A 26,588-nucleotide genomic window follows, 5' to 3' on the forward strand; every position below is an offset into this window, starting at 1 on the left:
CCTTCTCTGACCTTGCTTTCTTCACCTCAGGTCTGGTAAGAGTCGGGGAGCTGAAGAAAGGTCAAAGGGAGACCATTTGGGCCAGTTCCCGGGCTCCCAGGGGAAGGTGGGGGAGAGGTTGCCTTCCAGAGCTGTGTTCGAGGGTGCCTCAGGATGAGGCTGGGCCCCAGTTGGTGCCAGAGTGGATAGGATTTGCCCAGTAGGGTATCCTGGGAAGGCAGGACCAAAGAGGGAGGAGCTGTTATGTGTCTGCTACAATTGGCTGCCATTTGGGAAGGGCGTGGTTGAGAGCTCTCTCTGAGGAAGGGGCCCATTTACCCCTCTCTCTCATGCTCTTATTCTGGAAAAAGGCAGTGAGGCCTGTTTGGCAGTCTGAGGAAGCTGCTTTCTCTGGTCCTCCTGCTTTTCCTTCTGGGGCTTCCTTCACCTCCCCTGTCACCGCCACTAGCCTCATGGTTGGGCAACTGTGTTGTTCAGAGCAGGGCAGGGTGAGGCTCGGAGGTGCACAGGGATGCAACAGTTTAGCCGCCAGAGCTCACATTCTTGGACTCCTTCTATGTGCCCGACATCCAGCTGAGGGCAAGAAATGGTCCACGGCCTCCATGATGCTGGCCCAGGAGCCAAGTTGATGAGCACACACCATGGGCCCAAGTAAAGTGATACACGTGTCAGCACCTCAGGAATCCATGGCAGGGCAGGTCTCGGACTGGGGAGACCAGGAGAGGACTCCTGCACTGAGTAACTAGGCTAGGCCAGACTGCGGGCTGCCCATCCTGTCACAACTCTGTGCCTCAGTTTCCCCATTTGTAACATGGCAGTAACAAGATGCCCCCCTCAAAGTGTCGCCATGAGGATGAAATGAGGGGGTGCGGATAAGGCTCAGCAGGGGCTGGTCCCAGTCAGCCCTTAATCAGGTTGGTCTTCACATGTTAGGGATTTGCATAAGCAGGAGCCAGGGAAGGAGGGAGGGGAGCCTGGGGAATTGCTGAGGGAAGATGGAGTCATCCAGAAGAATCCAGCAGGAGGCTAGAGGGAGAGTGGTGGAGGGACAGCCTGCTCCAGGGTGGGTTCTGTACTCCGTTCCTACTCCCAGGTAAGGACAGAAGAGCTTCTGCCCCACCCCGACCCCCACCTCCCCAAGGCCTCCCCACCCCACCCCCCTCCAGACTGTTGCACCTTCTCCCTGAGGCATTTCCTGGCAGCTCCACCCACGGTTCTCTCTTTTTCCTTACACACCTGACCTGGCCCCAGCCCTAACACCGAGGTCTGGCCTCTTCATTATATGACCAGCTCCTCCTATTCTACTCAAACCTTAGGGGAGAGGAAAGACCCTCAGTTTGGGAGTCCAGGCCCACTAGCTTTGTGACCTTAGGAGAGCTACTTAAGCTCTCTGAGTCTCCGTTTCCTCATCTACAAAAGAGGGTAATAATTGTGACTAGTGACTTGTTTTGACCACACTTCCATGGGGATTAAATAAGAGAATGCATTAAATATGCACCTAGTACTTAGTAGGTGCTTAATAAGTGGTGGCTATTTCCATAGTGATTCTACGGCTGTGTATCCAGAAGGTGTTTAATTAAAGGACATCCAGGGATTTGACTGGCATAGGGCCACTTGTTGTTAGAGGGCAGATAAAGACATGGAGGTCCTCCTCTTCCTTGATGCAAGGAGAGTGCTCCCTGCCCCTTGTACCTCTGAGGGGTACCGTGTTTGTGCCCCAGAATTGGAAAGAGCAGGTGCAGACACAGTGTGGGGGCAACCCAGAGTTAGCTGGGAAGCCCTGAGAGAAGAAACAGTTCTGGATAAAGGTTTTTAGCATTTAGTGGAGGACTTTGCCCAATATTCATGAAAACATATTTGCTTCTAAAACTTTTGGATGGAAACCTTCCTACAGTATGTTTCCATGAGATGTATCCATTTGTTATTGCTGTGTAACAAACCACCCTAGAACACAGTGGCTTCAAACAACAACAGTTTCTTCTTCCTCACTGTTGGGTGGACTGGCTGGGCTCACTCCTGCAGCTTCAGTCAGCTAGAGGACGGCTCGGGGGAGGCACAAGATGGCATCATGCACAGGCTGGCAGTTGGTGCCAGCTCTCAGCTGGGGTGAACTGTGGCTCTTCTCCCTGTCACCTCGCATCCTCTAGTACACGAGGCTGGCTTCCTTACAGTGACATTTTTAGAACTGCCTGAGAAGGTGAAGCAGGTTGCTGCAAGGTCTCTTAAGGGCTTGCCTCAGAAGTCGCACAGTATTGCTCTGCCGCGTTCTGTTGGTCAGAGCAAGTCACCAGGCCAGCTCGGATTCTAGGGGAGAGAAGATAGATTCTACCCTGTACTAGTCGGCTCGGGCTGCCACAACAAAGACTGGGGGGCTTCAACAGCAAAAATTTACTGCCTTACAGTTCTGGAGGCTGGAAGTCTGAGATCAAGGTGTTGGCAGGGTGGGTTTCTTCTGAGGCCTCTCTCCTTGGCTTGTAGATGGCTGTCTTCTTCCTGTGTCTTCACATGTTCTTCCCTCTGTGTGTGTCTCTGTGTCCTAATCTCCTCTTCTTATAAGGACACCAGTCAGATTGGATTAGAGCCCACCCTAATCACCTCATTTTAACTTAATTACTTCTTTAAAGCCCTATGTCCAAATATAGTCACATTCTGAGGTAGGACTTCAACCTAAGGGTTAGGATTACAACATATAGATTTTGGGGGACATAATTCAGCTCATAACACACCCCCTTGGTGGGAGGAGGTGCGGAGAAGTCGTGGCCATGTTTAATCTACTATAGGAGATGATACAGTACCCACCATAGTAAGTGCTCAAATGTGCCAGCTGCTAGTGTTACCATATCTGCTATTTTATTAGCTGCCCCTTGTGAGGTTAGTGAGGACAGACTCCAACTATAGGCCCTAAACCCTCCAGACTCACTCTCTAGCAAACACGCCCCTTCCCCAGGGCGGCTGCCCCTAACACATCACAGCCGGCTTCAGGGACCTCACCTGCCTTTGCCATCAATATTCCTGCTTGTCCAGCTGGCCTTGAGTGGACTGTGTGGGCAGCCTCCAGGAACAGGACAAGCCAGGCTGGCCCTACGTGCCTTTATCACCCCCACCTCTCCACCCCGCTTGCAAACCCCTCCATCTTCCATCTGACCTGACACTTCCCCTCAAGGTGCGTGGAGTGTCTTTTCCAAGGCAGTCTCCCTTGAGAGCACCTACACTCATTCCCATAGCCCCTGACTTATACATAGGGGGTGTTTAATAAGTGTTTGTAAAATAGAATTGATTTCAGAATCTTCGTGGTCCCCTTAAGCCCCTGGCTCAACAATTCCCCCGAGTCCTCAAATCCCAAAGAGCCCAGTGGGGATTCAGAAGGTTTCTCCTCTCACAGCTTCTCTGGTGCTTATTCCTCCCCTCCAAGGCCTCTGCTCCTTCCCCCGAATCCGTTCCACAGCTGCCCTTCCTCACCGCGTGGCACCCTCGAAGATACGGGGTTTTGACATTGAACCTGACTTTTCCCTGCTATGGATTGGTGGAACGGTAGCGCTGAGAGACAGAAAGCATTTCTGCTCCCTCTGAACCCTCTTACACGCGGGCGCGTGCACACGCACACACGCCAGGAAACCATCCTGCGCCTCAGCCTGCATCTCCTCCCAGGCTGAGCCCCTGCACTTCTGGAGCAAGATAAATGAAGGAAAGTAAGACACAGCTGCAGGTACTGCCACCCCAAGAGAAACGAGAAAGTGTGGGAGAAAACAAGAAGAAATGGCATGGAGTTTGGAGATGTCAAGCTCCAGATTATTTGCAGCTCTGATGGGAGCACAGCACAGCTCAGGGACACAGCGGTGGTGGCAGCCCAACAGAAAGGCTGACAAAGCCACCACCCATTGCCAGAGCTGTGACTCTGCCGGGCAGTCGGACTTGAGCTCCATCTCTGAACACCATTATGAACTGATGGTGAATATGCAGAAACTTTCACCAGAAACCGTCCTTCGCTGACTGGAGCATCCCTCCTGACTCTGTGCAGCCCTCGCCGCCCACAGTGCTCTGGTGCAGGGTCCCCGAGAGCCTTTCTCAACCCCCGTCCCCACCCCCGCTACTGCGCAGACACCTTGGTGGCGGGCCAAATATGATATCTCCTTGCGAGTGGGAGAAGCAGGTTCATTCAGAAGGGGAATTCACCAGGGATTTCAGGAAAGGGCCAACATGGGGATTTCTGATCCCCATGACTCTTTTTTTTTTTTGAAGTTGCTGCTTGACCCGCAGTGGACATCTTGAAACCTCTATAAAGGAAGGTCAGCAAGCATCCGAGACTCCCGGGCCTCTGAGTTGCCCCAGGGCCCAGAAAAGAGGTCAGATGTGCTAACCACCGTGCTGTGGCCAAAAGCTCCTGCCGTGCAGAGCAGTTCTGCTAAGCCAGAATGTATTTTCCAAACAGTCTGGCTCGTCAGTCCTGCCTGAGGCAGCAGCGGGTAGTAACATTGGGCTGTGGGCCTTTTAAACAAGCACACTCCGCTTCACTCTGAACTCGGAGTCGTCTGCCTGGAAATAGAAAACATCTCTGCCCTGGCGGTGAGGGATCTGAGCCCTGGTGACAGGGGAGTTGAAATTCTTGGGACCAGCGGCCAAAGGCTGCTAAGAATATCCAGCCACAGAGCTGACCACAAGCCAGTTAACGCCCCACGTGGCGGCTTCCGTGGCCCTTCAGGCACAGGAGGAAAGAGCTTACTAGGCAGCCAGTGCTCATAAGTCCCACAATTGGAAGTGTCTACACACAGAAGTAAAGAATAGGTAAAGTAACATTAAAAAAACCCAACAAGCCCTTCCAGCCCTCAAGGAATATATAATCTGAGGAGGGAGAACATTGACCTGCCACAAGGGAGTTACAATATGGTACAGATAAAAACAAAGACAACCATACAGAAAGGACCAGTGGCGAGCCACCTCCTGTGAGGCTGAGACTGCAAATGCCGAGTGAGCCCACCCTGGCTTCTCGAAGCCAGGTGGGGTGGATATTGTGGCCTAGAAGCTGGTGGCCCAATGGGGAGCCCAGGATATGGGGTCCCTCCTGTAGACCTCAGTTTCTGCATCTGCAAAGCGAGGGATTGGATCACTGTTTCATAAACATTTTTGGCCTCTCAGACCCTCTAGAACTCTGATGCATGCACCCCCAGAAAAACGGACACACACACTGAGGCCACCATTTTCGTGCCACTTAAAGGGGTTGCCCAGCCCCAAGCAGACCATCCAAGGATCTCAAGTGAAGGTTCTGGGGTTTTGGTTTAGGGGAGGGTATGCTATTGGAGGTCTGGAGAGGGCTGGGAAGAGTTCACAGAGAAAGTGGGATTGAAGGAGGTTCAGAACTGAAGTAGCTACTCCTTCATGCAACAAATGCAATGAGCGTCAACTGTGAGCCAGCACAATGGATGCAGCCGCCAAGAAAACCCAAGGGGTCTTGGGTCTTGTGGGACTGCCATTCTAGCTGGAGAGACAGCCCATTCTGCTCCAGCCATAAAAGCTGCCCTTCTCTTCCTCAGGTAGTTCAAGGTCAGGCCTACATCAGGGCTTTTGCTTTTCAGCTACCTGGGGCTCTCTTTCCCCCATACTTCTACAGCTGGACGCTTCTCAGCTCAAAAGGCATCCCTGAATGGGGCCTCCCTGGCCATCCTGGCTAATGGTGCCCCTCTCTCGCACCGCTCGCAGTCACACTGTCCTGGTCCATCTTCTTTGGAGCACACAGCACCATCTGAAATTATCTTCTTTATTTGCTTTCTTTTTACGGTCCGTCTCCCATAGGATGGGGACCTTGTCTGTCCTGTTCTCCACAGTGCCCTGGCACCCAGGACAGTGCCTGGCACAGAATAAACACCAGTCAAATATGCAAGTAACCAAATGAAGTAATTATAGACTTCATGATAGATTGCTGTGAACTGGTGAGGCCTGTGATGTAGGGGAAGGGCAGGGGGGTTCGAGAGGGTGAAGCTGGGGCGCTAACCTGGTTCGGGGAAGGTGTCTTGGAGGAAGTGCTGTTTGAATAGAGCTCTGAGGGACTAGGCAAAGGGACTGGAGGGAAGATGCATCTAGGCTGGCCCCTGGGAAGGCCCTGATGTGGGAAAGAGCTAGAAACAGAAGCCGAGAGCAAAGGTCTGAAGAGCAGGGCCTGGTGGGCTGGCTGAGGGTTTTCATCTTTGTCTCAATAGTGAAAGTCATGGGAGCACCAGCGCTCCGGCTGCAGAACTGCCCTCCATTCTCTCTCTGATCCCTCCACTACCTCCTTCACACTCTGGCCCCCCCTGGAATCCTGGGTGTTCCTTACATGCAGCAGGCACTCTCCTGCCCGAGGGCCTTTGCACTAGCTATGCCTCTGCCTGCAAGTCTCTTCCTCCAGAAATCCTCTTGGCTCACTCCCTCATCTCAAGGCTTTGCTCACATCTGACCTTCTCAAAGAGGCCTCCCCCAACTACCCCTGAATTCTGAAACCTTCTCCCCAACCCCTGCCCTCCTGGTGCCCCTCCCCTGCCCCCACTGCTCTTTCCGTGGCACGTAGTCCTGTCTACCACCGGAGATAATTTTATGCCTTGTTATGTTTATTGTTTATCATCCATCTCTCTCCTGCTGGAATATAAGCACCTTGAGGGCAGGCATCCGATTTGTCCCCCAGGGTGTACCGAGTGCCTGGAAGTGCACCTGGCACCAGGTAGCAGTCGATATCTGCAGGGGTGGTTGTTGCTGTTGGCTGCTGTGCAGTAAATGGACTGCAGAGGGGCAGGAGCAGATGAGGGGGACCGGTTAGGAGGTCAGTGCCACGGCTGAGGCAAGAGGTTGCGCTAGGCAGGCGCCAGATGCAGTGGGACTCCTAGAGCTGCATAGAGGATTTGGGGATGAGTCAGGTTGGAGGGGTGAGGCAGTCAGAGAGGTCAAGGGTGACTTCCAGTTCCCGAACTGCATTTTATGCAGAACTGCATGTTATGACTAGGTGCTTGGTGGGGACCAGGGAGAGGAAGCAGGGTTAGAGGGAGGAAGGGACAAGAGGGTCCCTGGAGGGGAACATGCATGCACAACAATGGGAGAAAGGCTGGGCCCGTGTAGGGGAGGGTGAACAGTCCTGGTTTGGCTGGAGTGGAAGGAAGTTCCTGCAGAGGAGAGGAAGAGAGAGGAAAGACAGGATGGGGAGCCTGTCCATCCACTAATGCTGCCTACCTTCCGCTCTCCCTCGGGAGATTGGCTTGGCCCACCGGCAGGGCGGCTGCGAAGCTGCACTGTGAATCCTCAGCGTGAACATGGCACATCTGCCTGGAGCGTCACTCAACAGCTCGCCTCTCTTATGGAGCAGAAAGTTTGCTTCTGTTCACGTGATTTTGAACTGTGCTTCCTGGCCGTCTCTAGAACAACCTCACTGCCCTCCCCTCACACCCCGAGTCCACCCAGAGTGGCCCCACTCTCCTGCAGCCGGGTCTCCTGCCGAGAGCTCGCAGGCAGTTATAAGCCTTATTCCTCCCCAGGTTGTTTATGTATTTTTTTATTATTGTATTTTTTATTTTGTTAATATTTTATTGAAGTGCAGCACACAGACAGAAAGGTGTATAAATCCGAAATGTACAGCTTGATGAATTTTCACAAGCTGAGCACACCCGTGTAGCACACCCATGGCACAGAGTACTTCCAGCCCCCCAGAAGTCCCCGTTGTGCCCCCTCCCAAGGGGTATGCCCCTCCCTATTGTCCCCCTTCCTCCACGGTAGCCCCTACGCTGGCTTCTGACACCTTAGATTGGCTTGGCCCGCTTTAAAACTTGATGTAAATGGAAAATTATTGTGCACAGTTGTTTGAGGCAGACTTCTTTTGCATACCATTTCATTTGTGGGATGCGTCCGTGTTGTTGTGTGTGCTTGCATTTTAAAAACAGTCTTCCCAGCAGTCTCTCACTTGAGGTAAGTCATGAGGGCTGAGCCTCCAGAGCCCCCCTGGCCTGTGGAATCCTTCGAGAAAAACTTGGAGAACCCCTAGTAGAGGCCGCAGAGGGCTGATGGAGACTTTGGGTCGGGGAGAGGACAACACGGGTGTTTTAAGCAAATGATATGCTAAGCATTGTATTGGGTGCTGCAAGGGATAAAGAAGTGGAAGATGTGGTTCAAAGGGAATGGAGGGGAGATGAGACTGGATCTAGAGGGTGGGGCCAGGTTATAAGAGGGGCTTGCAGAAAAGAAAGTAGCTCACACCTGAGGGAGGGAGAGAGAGAAGGTCTGGAAGGACGTGACTCCCTGCCTCCCAAAAGGATATCCTCTATGCTACCTCACCACCCTCCTGGAAGTCTCTCTTTAGCTAAAGGTGGGAAGGGGGGTCCTTGCCTTGGGGGAAGAGACAATTCAAGTTTCATTGTCCCAGTGTCTGGGAAGATTTTTCAGTGTGTGTGTGTTTGTGTGTGTGAGAGTGAGAGAGAGAGCGCTCGCAAGAGCACACTTCCCAGGAACCCAATTTCTCTAATGGTAATTCCTAGGGGGCCTCATGCCAGATGGGCAGTGCTGGCTTCCGCCTGCATGATGGTGGGAGTGGGAGGGAGGGAGGGAGGAGGAGGCCTCAGAGATTGGCAGAGACATTTGAGAATTTCAGAATTCAAAACCCAGAGAGGGTGAGTGACTTGCCCAAGGTCACACACCAAGGGAGCCAACATTAGAAACTGGGTCTCTTGTCCCCTCCACGGTTCTTTCCATTTCTGTGTACCACTTCCTGGCTTTACAAAGAGCCTAGTGTTACCACTAGAACAGCTAAATTACCTCATTTTTGAAAGGCGTTATAAATTCAGTTCTCCTATGTGGACTGGGGCAAAGATGTTGTGAGCAGGCCTGACATTATAATTCATGTCCCACTTCTTCTATTTATCTTTGCTGGGTTTTGTGTATCTTTGGAAGCAGTCTTAAATCATTATCGGAACAAAATAGGGAGAAAAATAATAATATATAATTACAAATGAGGAATAGACCATATGATCCTATTAATTGCCTTGCCTGCAATCCTTAGTTTTGGTATTTTCAGAATAATTAAAAGATTAGGCTTCCATTGGAGGTGGTGGGTTAGCAGTGAACCTTAAACACACTCCCTAAATCACATCACCGACTCCAGGAATGGCCCGGTGCCACCTGCCGCCTGCAGCGCTTTCTGAGTAACACCAAGGGCTGTGCTCCAGTCTCAGAGTATTTACTCTCTTCGGAGGAGAAACTCTGGCAACAGCTGTAAAATAAACCCCAAAGCAAGGAAGAAGCCGAGGAGAGGAAATACTCGGCCGTGCATTAATCATAGTCATCAGATGTAGAGCAGAGGACAGAGGCTGGTTCGAGGAAAGACAGAACCTAAATTATCTTGGAGATGGATCTTCCCTCCTCCTCGCTCCCTGTGGCAGCAAGCAGGTCAGGAAGGTCCCAGCGCAGCCACTGGCACTGAACAGGCGAGGACAGCCACCCACTGACCAGCGTGCTTTGTCAAAGAGAGCAGGGCAGGGATTACCACACTCTGTTGTGGGGATCATTCCAGAGCTGGTGCTCACCCTGCACGGGCCTTGTGGAAAGCTACAGAGGAGAAGAGGCATCTCAGAGGGACCTGCCGGACACATTCCTTGCTGTCATGTGCTCAGGGGACATCGTTTGTATGCCAGGATGCAGTGAAGGCCATTTCCTTCAGATCTGAATAAAGCACCCAATTATGATGAGCCGGTGGAATTGGCAGAGTAATGAAGCTGACCAGAGGTGCCTGGAAAGTCGGAAAGACTGCGTAGAAAAAAGTTGGGGCTCTAGGAATCGGGCAATGGGTGTCCAGGCAAGCAAATTATCCTCTAAGCCTCAGTTTCCTCATCTGTGAAATGGGGATAATAATAGTACCTTTATTATAGGGTAGTTTTCTATATGAAATAAGATTATTTTTTTTAATAATTTTATTTATTTTTTCCCCCAAAGCCCCAGTAGATAGTTGTATGTCATAGCTGCACTTCCTTCTAGTTGCTGTATGTGGGACGCAGCCTCAGCATGGCCAGAGAAGCAGTGTGTCGGTGCGCGCCCGGGATCTGAACCCGGGTCGCCAGCAGCGGAGCGCGCGCACTTAACCGCTAAGCCACAGGGCCGGCCTGAAATAAGATTATTAATGTAGGGGCCGGCTCCGTGGTGCAGCGGTTAAGTGCGCGCACTCCGCTTCCGCAGCCCAGGGTTCGCAGGTTCAGATCCCGGGTGCGCACCGACGCACTGCTTGTCAAGCCATGCTGTGGCGGTGTCCCATATAAAGTAGAGGAAGATGGGCACGGATGTTAGCCCAGGGCCAGTCTTCCTCAGCAAAAAAGAGGAGGATTGGCATCAGATGTTAGCTCAAGGCTGATCTTCCTCACACACACACAAAAAGATTATTAATGCATATAAAGTGTTTAGAATTGTGCCTGGCAGAGAGTAAGCCCTTAATAAATCCTAGCTATTGTTGTTCTAAAAGCTGAAAAAAGCTATTGACTCTCCTCTCGCCACATCTCAAGAGCTGTCCAGCTTCTGAAGGGCTGTGTGGTGGGTTCTTGTCTTATCATCTCTTCCCTGCACTAGCTCTCCCCATGGTAAGAGCTGAGTCATCTTTATCGAAGCTCAAAGCAGGAAAAAATGTTGCCCAGAACTGTGAAAGGTTGCAAGGTGGTTTATAATCTCGCCAAACGCTGAGCCATAATTTAGTATTGGTGGCGGAACAGAAACTTCCCAAACAGAGCTGAGGAATCTACTTGTTCTGGGGAGGAAATCTCCTTGAACGTGGCCCCACACTTTTTCAGAGCTTACCTGGGAGGAAGGCGACTCCTGATTCAGATGATAAATTCTTAGGTTCCCATGGTGAACACGACCGAACAGCTGAGACCTTCTGCTCCCAGAAAGAAACAAACTCCTTTGGTGATATTTACTGCAGTTGGTGAGTTGCCAGGAGGACCCCAGAAGGACACAATCGGAGAAGCTATGTAGGATCGAATCCCAGAAATAGTTTCAGGTGTGAGGGAACAGTGCATGTGTGTGGGAGGAAAACAATACCCTCTATTAGAAAGCACCCAGCTTTGGAGTCAGATAGAATCCCTGTAGCCAGACTCGGCTGGACGAGCTATGTATCTTGGGGGCAACTGGAAGAGCTTCAGTTTCCTCAACTTTAAAATGTGAAGCGTGATCCCAAACCCATAAGGTTATGTTGGGGCTTACGTGAGCTAACTTGGAAATGCACCTAATAAAGTAAGTGAAAAGAATGAAGGCCCTCAAGAAACAGTAGCTATTTGTATCATGTAGGAATTATTCACCCTTACTTGCTTTGCTATCAGATGCATTGATACAGTGGTGCAGTGACTGTTAGAAGTCAAATGACATGGAATTGAGAGAACTCCAACTACCCAAGGTCAAGTGTGACCAGAAACCACTCTTCTAATTTCTGAGGGTCTCAAGAAGAAAGATAGTCTCAATCTTTTGCCACCAAATGAGGGCCAAAAGGTTGGCAATAGGCAAAGTGCTCTAAGGAGTTCTGGTTTGGGCTCTGTCTTGCTCTTGGCTAGGATGTCCCTCTCTCACCTCCTGGGGATGACATTCTGCAGCAGTTAGCCAGGATAGGACGCCCAAGGCCTGCCCTCAATGTGCACTCCTACGAACCTTGGTTCCTCTGACAAAGACCTGGACCTTCCCAGATGATAATGGCTCCTCAGTGTTCATGCTTCACTTTCCAAATTTCTTCAGCCTCACTCCTCACCAGAACTACAGAGCCACTCTCTGCAAGCCCGGGCATCCCCTTTCCCTGAAGCACACGCCTACAATTGTCTTGCTCTCTTGAACTTCGTTTCCTCTCTGGCCATGACAAAGAATATAGATTCAGTTAGCGAAAATGTATTAAGCATTCAGTCAGTCATTGATTGTTTATCAAGTAATTTTTTTAGCATCTATACGTGCCAGATGCCATGCTAGGCACCATGGGATACAGCTGCGAACAACATTATGAGAACATTATGTTTATGCATATTCAGTAGTGGACACTGATGCAAACTTAGTACACCGTGATGAGGCGCCCCCTCCTTATAGTGTACAGTCTTGTTGGGGAGATGACAGCCCAGGGAGGAAAACTCAGAGCCTATTAAGGAGCTGACAACAGGCCTGTGTGCTGGCCCTCAGAGTGTGAGACAGACAGTGGCAGGCCACGACGTGGCAGGGACAGTAAGCCTTGTTAAGAAGTTTGGGTTTTGTTCCAAGTGCAGTGGGAACTAGTGGGGTAGTGACATGTGACATGTTTTCAAAAGACCTTTCTAGCTGCCATGTGGAGGACGGGTTGGAAGGAGGTGACAGCGGCAGCACAGAGACCAGCTGGAATAATAATCCTGTATGCTAATCCAGGCAAGAGAAGATGGTGGCCTGGCCTAAGGTGGATGTGGGAGAATGGGAAGAAGTCGGCTTATTAGATAGAATATTTGGAAGTAGAATGCTAGCTTTGCAGTGGACTGGAGGAAGGTGAGGTGGGAGATGAAAGAGACAGGTCAAGAATGACCTGCCCAGGGTTCTGCTTTAAGCTCTTGAGTGTCTGAGACATTTTCTGTGGGAGTTGAGGAAAGGGAGTTGAGACAAAGGGCAGGTTCCAAGGGAAGAGCTTGTTCCTTTTTAAGGGATAGTTTGTCCAGCTTACCACTGTTTCCCCAGCACCTACTGCAGGGCCTAGCATTTAGTTAATACCCCCAAATAGTCGTAGATTAATTCATTTTTTTTTAAGAATTCAGTTTTAGGCATGCTATGAGGCAATGAAACCGAGGGGCTAAGAACATGGACTCTAGAGATAGGGCACCACCATTTTCCGAGTGACCTTGGGAATGTTCTGTAACGTTCCTTGTCTCAGTTTCCTCATCTGTAAAATGTGGATAATAATTCTACCTACTTTATAGGGTAGGTGTAAGGATTAATAGTTAATTTATATAAAGTGCTTAGAAGAGTGCTGCCAGCACTATGCAAATGTTAGCTATTGGGATCATGCAGCTGGACATAGATTGCCAAGTTGAGATGTCAGGTCTTCAGTTTGATATGGGGGTCTGGAATTGGAAAAAAATTTAAGAGTCATCAGTAAGTAGGTGGTATTTAAAGCCATGGGCCTGAATGAGACTGGGGGGAAGGGGGAAGGATCCAAGCCCAAGCAACCAGTGGAGCAGAGAAGAGTCCAGAAAGAGACTCAGAGGTAGGATGAAAACCATGTGTGTGCGACATCTGGGAAGCCAAGAGCAGTTTAAGGGGGGGAGTGGTCAGGGGCGATGAGTGTTCCAAGGCCAAGGAGGGACTGAGAAAACGCCCCCCACTCCTGGCAACAAGGAAGTGACTAGTGATCCTGAGCACTTTCTGCAGAATGGCCAGGGAGGATGGAGGTGTGAGTTGAAGAGTATGATAAATGTTGTATCTATATAGTGGAATTCCGTGAACCTTGACACAGGCAAGGCTCAGCTCCATGTGCTAATAGAAAATAACCTGCAAGATGTATCGATAAGTTTCGTGGATGAGATACAAAACAGCTTGTGCAGTGTTCCCATTTCTGAAAATAAAACGGAGGGCATGCAGATGTACAAAGAAAGTGGTGGTAGGGGGTGCTCCCCAGCAGTGATGAAGATGTTTACTGCACATACAAATATGTGTCTGCATTCCTCCCTACTTTGTTTTTACAAACTGTAACGTACCCGAATTGTAACATACTATATACAGCTGTTTGCTCTGCACCTATGTTTTTCCCGTAACAATAGACCTTAGGGGTCATTCCATATCAGTACACAGAGCAGATCTTTTTTTTTAAATAGCTACAGAATATTTCATTGCATGCATGTACCATCAATGTCATTGCTGGACATTTAGGTTATTTCTAATGTTATGCTGTTACAAACAAAGCTGCATTTACCCTCAAATCATAGAATAACTTCAAAACTAGCTGATTTTTAGAGTGTATACAAGGTAAGAAAATGGAAATGCTACATGGATGTAGACACCTCCTTTGAGAAGTACAGCTGTGCAGGGGAACAGATAAATAGGAAGACGAGGAAGGAGATGTGGGGTCAAGGAAGGGCATTCTAAAGATGGGAGATGCTTCAAGGGAATGAATACAACAGGGTAATTCGATAAAGAGTACGTGAGGTTGGGGGAGGGGGACAGCCAGGAAGAGCTTCTGCAGTGATATGTTAGCAGGTGTAGGAAGATGACTTAAAATGGTATGAGGCCCTGTGCTGGGTGCTGTGGGAACACCAGGATGGATGGATGGACACAGACCTTCAGGAAGGTTCCACTCCAGCAGGGAAGCTACGTACGATATTTCACAAATCAGTTGCAATATTGTTAGAAAGTGGTTGATTCTGTTACCGAGGTACAAAGATTTACAAACTTCCCACTGGGATGCTTGCTGGTGGAGTTTGCTCACATTTCCAGTGGTTTCCTGGGTTCCCTGAGAAGACATTAGCTGCGGGTGAAGAGAATGGTATTTTGCTTGAAATTTGTAGATTTTCCCATAGGGATTAAATGACATGCATGCCCTAGACGGCTGAAAAAAATCGGAAATAAATAAAAATCCCAAGAAGAATTTATATTCCTGATGGCTTTGCTGATGGTCTTGTAAATTGTATATTTAATCAGAGGCACTCGAATGTCTTTTTTTTTTAACTATTGAAGAGCCATTTAAATGTCAACTTAAGTGATTCCCTCCCAAATAGTGCTGTTTATACATTACATCTCCTAATAGACCATAATGATTCATAAGGAGGCATTTCGAGCCTCTAAATTGTAGGCCTATTGAAATATAAATTAAGATGATAAATAATTTGACCTTACCTGAGAGTACTAAGTATTTACATGTGTCAAATACGAAATTACCCTGAATATCAGGGTCCCTAAAAAGGCAGCCTTCATCTCCTGGCTGAATTCAATAAATGAAACGGGTTTAGAAATTTCTTTTCGAGTGTGGAGGAAAGAGAGGGGCATACACAAAAGAACGTGCCCGTGGCCGGCCCTCCTCGCCCTGCAGACTTCCCATTAGGCTGGGGAGCGCTGAACCCCCTCCCCGGGAGTGAAAGGCGGGTGCAGGCCGCCCCCGCACGCTCCGTGCACTCCCCCTCCTCCCGCAACGCCGCTGGAGTTTCTAAACATGGAGTTTCCAAAGGAACTTTGCCAGGCCGAGCTCGCAGCCCTCCCGGGTCCCCGCAGCGGGATTCGCCAAGTCGGCGGCGCCGCGCGGCCTCCCCTCTCCTCACCCCCTCCGGGGAGCTGCTGACCTGGCGGCCTCCAGCAGCTCCGCAAAGCCGCTCCGCCGGGTTTATCACCCCAGAAGGCGCGGAACCTCCCGGGCTCAGCGCCCCCGCCCGACCCTGCCCGGGTCCCGGAGGGTGGCAGCTGGGCGCCCTCGGCGGGGCCTGAGTGGAGCCTGCCCGCCGGGCCTGTTTGTGTGCGGCCGCCTGCGCTCTGGGCCCAGGGCTCGGCGAGCTCTCCACTCCCCGGGCCGGGGCCGAGACGCGGGGGTCGCCGAGGCGGCGGAGGGGCTCGAGGCTGGGTGCGCTGGCGGCTCGCGCTGGGTTTTTGTTTTGTTTTGAAGCCGGGCATGGGGGAGGGGCAGCACCTTGTCAATGAGAAATTTCCTGTTCGCAAGACTCGGCTTGCCGAGTTTCTCTCCTGCCCTTGAACTGACAAGTGGATCTCGGCAGCGCGAGCCCCCGAGAGTCCATCCAGCCGCGCGGGGCGCGCGCGGAGCTTGGGGCGGGGGCACTCGCGCCGCGGCGCCGAGGCCCCGGGAGCCCGGCTGAGCGGGGCCGACGCCTGCCCTCCCGGTTCCCGGGCGCACTCGTGAGCACCGAGGCGAGCGGTGACTAATCTGCGGCTCCGGGCCTCTTGGCGCGCAGCCCGGGCTCGCCTCCCGCCCCCTCGTCCCTCCCCCTCCCCGTCGTCCTCCCGGCCCCGCCGCGCCGAGCTCAGCCGAGAGAATCGCGCGGGCCAGCGCCGCCGCCGCCACCGCGTTCCCGGGAGTGTGGGAAGCGGGTCGAGGCAGGCGGCTCCGAGCCGTCTCTCCAGTCGGCCTTCTTCGACCCAGGCCCGAGTGTGCGTGTGTTTCCTTCCCCGTAAGCACTTTGATCAGCGTTTCCTCAGCGCCGCCGAGGAGCCAGGGCGAACCGGAGCTTTTAACCCCCTGCGTGCCGCCCCACGGTGGGCTCCGTGGGGGCGCCGCAGGGAGACGGTCCGACACGGGGGCGATCAGTTTGGTTTGGCAAGCCCGAGTCTGGAGGAGCCCGACCGTTTCCGAGGAGCTTGCCCAAGCGTGGCAGGCTCTCCTGGGGAGAGCAGGCCGCGAGGCCCGGGGCGGCTCATTAATGTTCCAGCCCGCCCCGGGGCCGCACAGTAACCCGACTTGCCCGGCGAGGCGAGGTGCGGGCTTGAAAGGCCCGGCAGGCGGAGGCATCTGGAGGGGATTGTGAGGCCCCGAGGGGACCTGCTTTCACGCACCCTGTCCGCTGGCGCGTGGATGGCTCCCAACCCAAGGTGGGGGCCTTGCGCTCGCCTCGCGGACTCGGCTCTGGCCGCCGCTCCCTCCCCTGGCCAGGCCTCGCTGGAGAGTTAATGATTGATTTACTGGCTCCGCGCGGCCGGCGCCCTCCTAGCTATTTGTCCAAGCTCAGGAGTTGCTGGCGAGCAGCGCAAAGGCCGGCAGAGCGGGGGTCGCCCGTAAGGGAAGCCGCGCTGCGGACGGGACCGAGCGGCCACTTGATTAGTCCCCACTGAGCAGCTGTAGCCGCGTCCAGGGCGAACCCGCTGGAGGCCCGGGCTGGGCGAAGGGAGCATTGGGAAACGCCACACGTAAACCGGTTGGCAGCTGGTGATTATGCCGCCCGGTTTTATGAGTCATAATGGGCCGCCCGCCTGGCCCTCAACCTGCTCGCTGTGGACTCGGCGCGCCGGGGTCCAGGCAGGGGACTGTTCCAGGCCGCGCAGAGGAGGATGCTCTGGGGGGCCTGGGCCGCCGAAGGCGTTGTGCAGGATTTCCTCTCATTTCTCGCAGAAGGCAACACAAACACCCTAAATCAAACCGCTCCGACAACCGAGGGCTCCACACAGACACATCAATAAGGATTTCGCCTCCCGCGTTCGAACGCACTGAAACACTTGTCCTATTTTTATGCAAATGACACCACACAAATAGATCTCGCAGGCCCGGGAGTGGGGCGAGAGGAGGAGGAGGGGCGCAGCCGCCCCAGCCTGGGGGCTGTGAAGGGGGAGGGAGTCTCAAGCCCGAACCCCGGGGCCCGCGCCGGCTCTGGCGCAGCGGGGCTGGTACTGGCCAGGAGGCCCGCCTCGCGCGCGGTGGCTCCTTGCCAGCCCCGCCAAGTCGGCCGAGTCCCCAGGCTGCCTGCAGAGGCGGATTAGGGAAGGAGCGAAGCGAGCCTGTGACTAATCGCGGGTCCTCGGACCGGAGCACCAAGGCCATGTGCGACTGACAGGATCTACACTAGCAGAGGACACGGCGACGCCTCGCTTAATTGCAGGCTTAAAAAATTGCCGCCTGAGCAGCTCCGGTGCGGAGAGCCATGGCGTGCGCGCTGGGCTGGGGAGCGTGCCAGGGGAGACCTACGCTCATGCCCGGGGAGGGAGGTTTGGAGTCTCCTGGATCGAGGGACCTGGCCCTCCTGTCTCCCACTCTGCAGGGTCGCCCCACCCCGCGTGTGGCTGAGCCGGCCGTTAGAGTACGATCCAGCCCCCAGGCCTAGGTTTCTGACCCTATCCCCCTTGGATCCCACGTTTCCCTCTTCTCACCCTAGTTCCTATAAAGGAGGCTGTGCAGTTGGGGGTGAGAGATTTCAACAAACCTTTAATATGAAAACCACACACACGAACCACTTTCTTCTCTTCCCTCCCCTTCCTTCTCCACCGGCTGATACAAAGCCCTGAATGACCAAAGGGAGGGACAGGCAACTCAGGGCTGCAAGGAGCGAGGTCACCGAGTGCCAAAAACTTGGGGCTCACAGACACGCACCAGAGGCTCTTCACCCCTGGTCACAGTCCCTCTGGCCCAGACCTCCTTCCTGGAGCGCTGAGGCCTCTCGGGGGAGAAGGGGGAAGCATCGGCAGACCGACTGGCCTGTGTGTGTGAGGGGAGGGGGGAGGGTGGAAGGCGGGGTGGCGGGGAACCCAGCGAGAGAAGTTTCCACCACGCTCTGGTCGGCTGCTGCCAAAATCCCCGGGCCCCTCCCCGCCCGCACCGCCTTCCGTTGCCACCACAAGTTTGGTTTAACGAGAGCTCAGGACAAAAGCAAACGTTTTCTATAGACCCTGAAAACAAAGGGGAAAGAGACGCGCGGGGCCGCCGAGAAGCGGCTGCTAGCGTAATGGTGCCGGGCCGACAGCAGAGCATTAGAACTGCAAAAGCCGCGCGGGCGGGAGGAAGTGCGAGGCGGGAGGCGGGAGCGCGGGGAGGGCGGGCGGGGGAGGGGCGCTGCGCCATGTTTCCGTGTCACCCGCCGAGTCGCCGGCGCTGGGCTCGGCCGCCGGCTCCCGCCTGCCTCCGTAACAGCAGAAAGCGTGCGATTAGCAGCCAGACAGGCGGGGACTCCGGGCCCGCGGGGCTGCCGCACACGCCGCCCGCGGCCTGGGCCCGCGCCCCCCCGCCCGCCGGGTAATCATCCTCCTCGCTGCAGCGCTGTGTGCACTCTCATTAGAGCAGGGAGGCTTTTCTCTGCGCACTCGCTCGGCTCCCGCTGGCAAAACAACGCCTTCCCCGGCCGGGCCCTGGGCCAGGAGCGCCGGGGAGGGCGGGACAGGGGAGGGGGGGTGAGGCAGGGCAAGCAGCGCAGGTCATCTCGGCCGCCCGATTTCCTCAGTGCACGGAGGAGATGGGGAGGGTCCATCGGCCCTCCTCACGTGGAGTGGCAAAATCCGAACCCCGCACCAGACCCTTCGTGGGGGGGGGAGGTGGGGAGGGGATTGCTGGTACCGCCATGACCTACTCTCGTCCCCTGCCGGAGGCTAGAGTGGGGGCTGAAGGGAGATGAGTGTGTCTGGTTTGGAGAGCGGGGGCGGACACTGGGAAGGCTCCCCAAACACGTTTTGCCCCATCTGTCTTGCGAACGACCTCTTAAGGCCAGGATACGGGTCCCAGGGGTGGTGGCCCTTCGATCCTCATAAGACCCGAGTCCTCAGGCTTCGGGCTTGGTCACATAGAAGGGATGGGAGATGGGGGCGGCCGAGGCGCGGCTGCGCCTGGCCCTGAGCTTCGGAGCCCCATTTTCTCCTCCGCGATCTCTGCACACAACAGTAGGCAGCCTCTCCCGGCACCACGCGCCCAGCTGCAGGGCCCAGGAGCAGGTGTTCCTGCCCGGCCGGAGTGGCTGCTCCGCGCCCCTCCCGTCCCAGCTGCGGGGCTGGGGGCGCGGGTGGGCGGGCGCTTATGGCGGTAATAGAGGAGGTCTCTCTGGACCGCAAGAAGAGTCCTCCGGGCTTAAATGGGGATGCCCCAGGGCGAAGGCAGCCGTCTGGGGCCCGGAGGGATCGAGGGTGAAGCGCAGCCAGCCCTCGTCTGGAGCAGCCCTGGGGGCCAGCGGAGGCCGCTCGGGGCGGCGCAAGGGCTTCCGGTCCCGGTGACTGCGGCGGCAGGGCGGCTGGGAAGTTCCCGGGGCGGCCGCGAGGAGCACCCTCTCTTGGCTGCTGCCGCCGCGCAGCTTTCCGAACGGCGCCCTAGGAGCCTCTCGGCGTCTGGCAGCGCGGCTCTCGGCTTGCGCGGGGATGCGGGCTGCCGGGTGGTCCCGGCCCAGCCCCCAGCGGGGAGACGGAGGCGGGGGCCGGAGACCCTGCGGGAGCTGCGGCGAGCCTCCCTGCCCCCTCTCCTCGCCGCCGCCGCCGCCGCTGATATGGCGGGCACGTGAAGCGCAGCTCGGCGCCTCGGCGCCAGCCAGGGAGCGGCCTGCCCCGCCGGCTCAGCTTACCCGCGGGCCCAGGAACGCGGAACCGAGCCCGGCCGGGCCCCGCAGAGCCCGCGCCCCCGCCCCGCTCCCAGCTCGCTGCGGCCCCGCACCCCCGCCCCGCCCGCGCCCGGCCTTGGGGCCGCGCCAGACGGCTCGCCCGAGGGGAACTCAGGCTGACTAATGGGACGCGTGTGGGCCTTACGTGAGGCCCGGCTGTCAGCGGATGCCCGCTCGCTCGGCGCCTACGCCGCGGCCAGGCTTTTCGGGGAAGGGCGAGAGGAGGGGTTTCCCCGCTCGGCGGTTTCGGCTCCCCGGGGACAATCCGGCCGCAGCTGGCCCCGGGCTTTAGGTCGTGCAACCTGGTCCGGAGGGGGCAGACTCGGTGTGCGCCCGGCGCCAAGGTGCGAACCCGGGATGGGGGATGAGGAGGTGGGAGCTTTGGAGCTCTAAGCCGGAGGTGGGCGCAGAGGCTCATCAACTCGGCCTGGGGCGCCCGCCTTGATGTTTGCGATCTGGGGCCAGACGCTGGGCTGGGGGGAATTTACAGGCCGCCCTGAGGGCCTGGAGTTCAATACCGAAACCTCCTTCAACAAATACAAAGTCTTCCGGAAACCCCTTCGTGAGATTTTTGTGCGGAAAACAGGATTTTATAAAACTCCCCGAGAGTTTGGTTCGGCTGGGCGTTCTCCGGTTCGGGGGCGCGTGATGCCTTCCCCCCCTTTACTGGGACCTGTAGAAATCAGCAGAGTTTCTGATTATTTCACATTAACAGCCACTTCTTGTTGACGTAGTTACATGACCCTCCCGAATATACCTGTTTAGTTTCAACACACGAACGCGATGATAAAGCACAAACACCGATCAGTAACTACGAGAAGGAAAACCCGGCTGCGAGTCTGGGGTTGGATGCAGGGTAAAGCCTCATCACGCATCCCTGGTTTTATTCAGCCTAATTACACTAGTAATCCTGCTCCCCTCGAGAAAGCCTGAAACCCTGTAGTCGAGGTGAGACTTTTCCTGGGGAGCCCCGCGGATGGGGAGGGATCTGCGGGTGTAGAGGAGGTGGGTTTTAAATGTCACTTCCAAATGAAAATGCTTTCCTTCAGCCTTTCTCTTTTTTTGATGCAGTTTTCGAAAGGAGCATTTTTGCGAGATAAGAAGTGACCGATTAAAATCGCTGAGGGGAGGTTGTAAGCAGCCGCTTTGCCCCAGCTTAGCGTTATCTTATCTTTCACACTTGCATGGCAGGAAAAAAAAATTGGCTTATCTTTATCCCCACCCCCTTCTCGCCTTAATTGCTAAAAAACACTGGTGTGTGAAACGGGAAGAAGGAGGTCTCTGGATTGTCAGTGGAAAAGGAAGATTCAAAAATGAGGGCGCCTGGAGGAAGCAAGGGTGGCGGGATTTATTCTTTCCCCCAGGTCTTTCTAGTACAACGTAGAGGGTCCGCTCCGTGGTGGAAGGCTTGATGGCCAGATTTTTAAAAAAATTCTGAGGATGGCCTTGGGTCGTGTGGCTTCCCTAGGCCTCGCTTTCTCCGCGCTGCGTTTACCAACCTCTCCTTCCCTTCATCTCTCAAAAGCTGGCGGTGGGTCTCGGGTTGAGGCCTCTCACTCTACCTTCATCCCCCCTCCTCTATACACATCCCCCTTTTGGGGAGGGGGATGCAAAGCTGGGACGCATGGCCTGCTGGAAATCATTAAAATATATGCGAGTGTCTGCAAACACATACTTTTAAATCATGGCGTTTCCCCTCCACGCTGGTATATTTAAACTCCAGAGCGAGCTCGATCTCCTCCCTCTCAGTCGTTTGTCTGTGTCACCGACAGGCCGCTAATGGTCGGGCTTCCATGCGCTGTGCATTATGCATTAGCCTCCTCCCTCCGCCGCACACAGGAGGTTCTGTCAGGCCTCGCAACACAAACCACCCTGCGCCCCCTCACCCTCCGTACTCGAGACCGGGGCCTGCTCGGCTGCTAAGGTGCTGGAGAGCAGGGATGGGCGGGGGGCATGGGGGCGAAGGCAGAGCCGAGTGGGTCGGGAGGGGGAATGGGAGCGGGGAAAAAGTGCCGCGGATTAAGCCGTTTGGAATCCCCAGCCCTGCGCGAGCCCTGAGCTTTGCTCCTGGTTGCGACCTTCCCGAGGCGACCACCCCGCGCCACTCACCTCTGCGCCCGACTTTGTGCGGGCTTCGGAGGTATTTGGAGACAGATCAGCGCCGCATTTCCATCTGCCGGGCCGTACTCCCTGCCTGCCCCGAGCAAGGGGCTGGCGGAGCCTTCCAGATCCCTTCAGTCCCCGGGGTAGTGCCTGCGAAGGGGCTCTGGGTGTTGCGTCTCCGCACGGGTCCCACGGGAGTGGGGGAGGGAAGCCGGCTACAAAATGGCTGGGGCGGAAGGCCGGCATGCTGGGTCCGCGAGCAAGTAGTTGGTGGTTCTCCGCCCCTCTCCTCGCGGTTCCCACTCACTGCCCCCGGCCGGGTAACATATGAGCTGGAGGCGCCTTGCTAAATAAGCAGCCAGGGCGGGACGAGGCGTCCGGGTTTATCTGCAAGAGCACCCGGCCCAGCGCGGCGGCTTGGAGGGCTCTTAAGCTGGGACCAGGTGGAGCGCAAGACGCTGCCTCCCCGAAGCCGCCTGTATGGATGCTCATTTGGCTGACACCCATCTACTCAGAGGGCCCCTCAGTGTAAACGGCAGTTCACCCACTGGTGCCTGGGTTTGGGGAGCTCAGAGCCTGACACTAATTGAGCCCAGACCAGAAATTGTGAGAGGCAGTCGCTACTACCACGTTGGGCCTGCCTTTTGGACCCTCCTCCCCCAAATGCCCACTAACCCTTCAAAGGTGAGGCAGAAGGAGCAGCCATCTTCAACCTGGTGACCCCTAAGTCTAGCAGTCTTCTGCCATGGAAGGCAGCTACCTTTAGATGCTTCCAGATAACTGCAGTCCCTAGGACAAGCATGCTCTGTGCTTGGGAGTTGGGCCAGTGGATCTTTTAAGTGTCATTGGGTAAGCCCCGAGTTCTTTGACGAAGTGCCCAGGGAAGACTCTTAGTGTGAGTGTTTGTGTATTTTTAAAAATAGTCAACGTTAATAGGCTAGCTCACAAGTAAAAATACATTATTTGTAATCACTCAGATACTGCCTATTCCAATAACGAGTGTCATAGATGTGAGAACAGACTCTGAAGAGCGCCATTGAGGGCATACAGAGCAGAACGATTTAGATCCTATGCATATGTTACAAATAAACCCCACACCCAATGTTGGGATCCCAGGGTCCCCCAAACATGGGGTAAGGACCTCACCACGGGATACATGACCTTTCCCCAAGGCTTGGGTGGTGGTTGAAGGTGTGGAAGAGGCCCTGGCAGGCCTTGCAGTCAGCCTGGCCTGAACAGGGTGGCCGTGTTCCAGGCATGCTCCCCAAAGCGCCAACCTGCTTGCCCAGTTGCAGAGCCGGGATAGAATCTGCAGCAAGAGAGTGCCCGACAGCCTGAAGTTGAGCCATATGTTATAACTGGGGCAGGAGGCGGGTGAGGGACAAGAGGCTGGTGAGGGAAGGGTGCCCCCCAGCTCAACTGAAAGCACCTCTCCTTTTTGGTGCCTATTTCTTTATTTCTCCGCTGCATGTGCGGCCTCCCCTCCCTTGTGCTGAACTCCCTGGCTCTCTCCGCCTCCTCCTCTGCTTTCATTGAAATCCTCCCCTTGCTGAGTGCCGGGTGTAGCAGCCTGACCCCCAGGTCAGCTCCCGAGGGGCTCGTGGGAGGGCAGGAGAGGAGGGAGGAGGGGAAGGCCCGGGCTGCTCACACATGCTGCAGGCTATGCAGTGTCCCCAGCTCTCAGAGCCCCTTCCTGAGTGGGGACACAAGATGGGACTACCCTTCCTGAGCTTTCTGCTTCTCTTCCCTGGATGAATTCCAACTAACCGGGCCAATAGGTATAAACGCCCTACCCCCCTCCACCTTAGAGCACCTTGGGAAACTCACATTTTAATTTTCACTGAGTCATGAAGCCCCCTACACACACACACACACACACACACACACACTCACACACACACACTCTCTCTCTCTCTCCCCCCTCCCTCCCCCTCCCTCCCTTCCTCTCTCTCTCACCCCCCCACCCCTCCATGTCTCTCAGGACTCCATTAATAAGACTTTTAAAATCCCACAGAGTTGGGAAATGTATCCCTCGGAGATACAAGGGAAACCTTTTAATCCCACCAGCCTGAATGAGGACACCACGGAGGCTAGACTTCTTAAAAAAAGCAAGGGGGGGTGTGTGAATACGGCAAATTACGTCAAAGGTGAATTTACTGGCCTGTTTGTCTCCAGCATCAAATTTCTTCCACAGTCAGCCCTCCTCTAGGCCCCTTCGAATTTACAGCACTGCCCCCCCAACTCATTTTAACTCTAGGAGTTTTAAAGTTAGACAAACAGGCCCCTTTGTCAGCAGCCCTGGGAGGCCACAGGACTCCGTGAGGCAGCAGGCTCTGTGCTCCCACTTGGTTCCTGGATTTTCCAAAAGTTCTGGACGGTTACACACAACTCAACTCCAGGAAAAGCTTGTGCCTGGGGGGAGAGTTGGGGAGGCATGGGAAGGGGAGAGAAGGTGGCCGGGCACGGGGCCAGGGGCTCTGCGGCGGCCTAACAGAGCCGGAAGAGCCTGGCACAGCTCCGCACTCGCTAGCCTAGGCCAGCTCTCCTGCGAGGCCGACAGTGGCACAGCAGCCTCCTCGCCTGGAACCACGTTCAGACAGTTTCCCCACAAATACCCAACTTCAGGCTTCCCGGTTATTTTAGACTTGTTTTGAATAAAAGGAGTTGCTTCAAAAAGAAATGTTGCTACAACACACAACCAGAGGCCTTTTCTCCAGCTGTGTCTGTAACTCGCATGCGTTCAGTCTAATAACTTTTAATGTCTGGCCTTAAAATGTCTTTATAAAAAATAGCTTTACAGCATAATAGTCCAGGTGTCTTTCTGCTTGTTACCGGAGATTAAAAAAATGTGTGGGTTAGCTTTCAGAGACATCCACCTCCAGAAAGACTGGAAAGAAAAAGGCGTGCATTCTATTATGCAGGCGCGGCTCCTGGGAGCGGTGGCGGCCCAGCAGGGCTGGGCACTGCTCTCTGGGGCACTTGCCCGTCTGTCTTTTGCATCAGTTGTTATAAGCAGCTCTGGAGCACTAAGATTTAATTCTGCCCGAAGTTTCGGGTTTCAAACGGTAGAGATGTTTCACTTCTGCTTTGAAAAGGGCTGTTTTTATAACTATGTACTGAGAACTAAAACAGAATAAATAAAATAGTACCTAAAACCAGTTCCCGCAGTCAGTATTAACTCTAATTTTCAAAAGAGATCTGCTAGCTAGAGCTGATTTGGGCCTTGACCTTGACTTAGTAATCAACTTGAGATGCTTTTGATTATTTTTGGCATGGAGACACTCCAGGATATTTTAAAACTTTCCGTGTGGATTTACAAGCCACCTCCATTTCGGATTGATGTCCTCATAGAGCCTGCACCATCTTGTCCTTAGGCAGAAAGAGACTCTCCCACCCCCAGCATAAAAAGACCCTAGCGAGCAGCCGAGTGGAGTCACCTTTTGCCGCGACGTCCGGACCCGCGGTCTGGGTGCGGTTAGGCCGGAACCCCCCTCCCCCACTCCCACCCCTTCCCGCCAGCTTCACGAACTGGGGTTTCTCGGCTCGCCCTAGAGGCTCTGCGCTCCGGGGAGGCCGGAACCTCGCCTCTCCGCTTCCCCCTCCCGCTTGCCTGCCCCCGCCCCGCCCCCCGTGCCCAGCGCCGCGCCGGGTGCGCTGGAGAAGCTCAATACGTGTCAATTGAATTGAACTGCTGCGGGCGCAGGCTATATGCCGCCGCCGAGCACCGATCAGCACGACGTTACGGAGTGGAAATTTATGGGGCGAACGGTGTAAGCCAAAAGTTGCTCCCTGCCAAGGAAAATAAAACGCGGGAGATAATCTCCCGAGGCCCAAGTGAAGGGCCAGGTCAGACCCTTCAACCGTCCGAGGTGCAGACTGTGAAATGCCCGCGAATGGGGAGAAATTCTGGCGGATCTCCGCTCCCCTACCGCCCCCATCTCCGGCCTCCTTGTGCCCCACGGGCTGCCTCCTCCACCCCCCGCCTCTCCAAACAATTCCCACACAATTGAAACGTCCGGGGAACTCGGGCGCGGAGTTCGGGCGAAACGGCCACTGTTGCCTAGGGTGGTGTTTTCAGGTAGCTCTTAACACCGAAATGAGAAAGGGATCCTCCGGGAGGAAGGGGCGACCCAGGGTAGGGGTGGGCGTCGACGCGCGCTCGCCAGGCTCTGCTAGGTCTCGGAGGGGACGCGCGGCCAGGAGAGCGCAGCGCTGGTGGTGAGAGGAGGCAGCGGCGGCTGTCGCTGGGGTTTGACAGCTTTGGCTGAGCGGAGTGCGAGGCGCTTTATGGTAATTGCGGCCCTCCACTGGCCTTCTGGGTAGCGAGGGGAGTCTCGGTGCGCGGCTGGGAGAGCCGCCCCCGCCGCCCCCCATCACCTCGACTCGGGATCTGCGAGCCGCCCGCGGCGGCGCCGCCGCCGCCCGAGTCGGTCTGTGGCTCGCCCAGGACGCGCGCCCGGGCCGGGTGTGCGCATCCAACTCGGTCCGAGCGGGGGAGGGGAAGGCAAG

At 55.0% G+C, this 26,588-nt stretch overlaps 1 protein-coding gene across 2 annotated transcripts in view; it reads left to right on the forward strand.

Moving 5' to 3' along the window:
* The window catches only part of BCOR (BCL6 corepressor), a 115,696-nt gene that overhangs the window by 43,375 nt on the left and 45,733 nt on the right, over window positions 1-26,588 (forward strand). The gene's annotated exons all lie outside the window — the stretch shown is intronic.

Source organism: Ceratotherium simum, chromosome X, assembly GCF_057802395.1.
Source record: "Ceratotherium simum simum isolate JZ-2026a chromosome X, ASM5780239v1, whole genome shotgun sequence".
NCBI classification, from domain to species: Eukaryota; Metazoa; Chordata; class Mammalia; order Perissodactyla; family Rhinocerotidae; genus Ceratotherium; species Ceratotherium simum.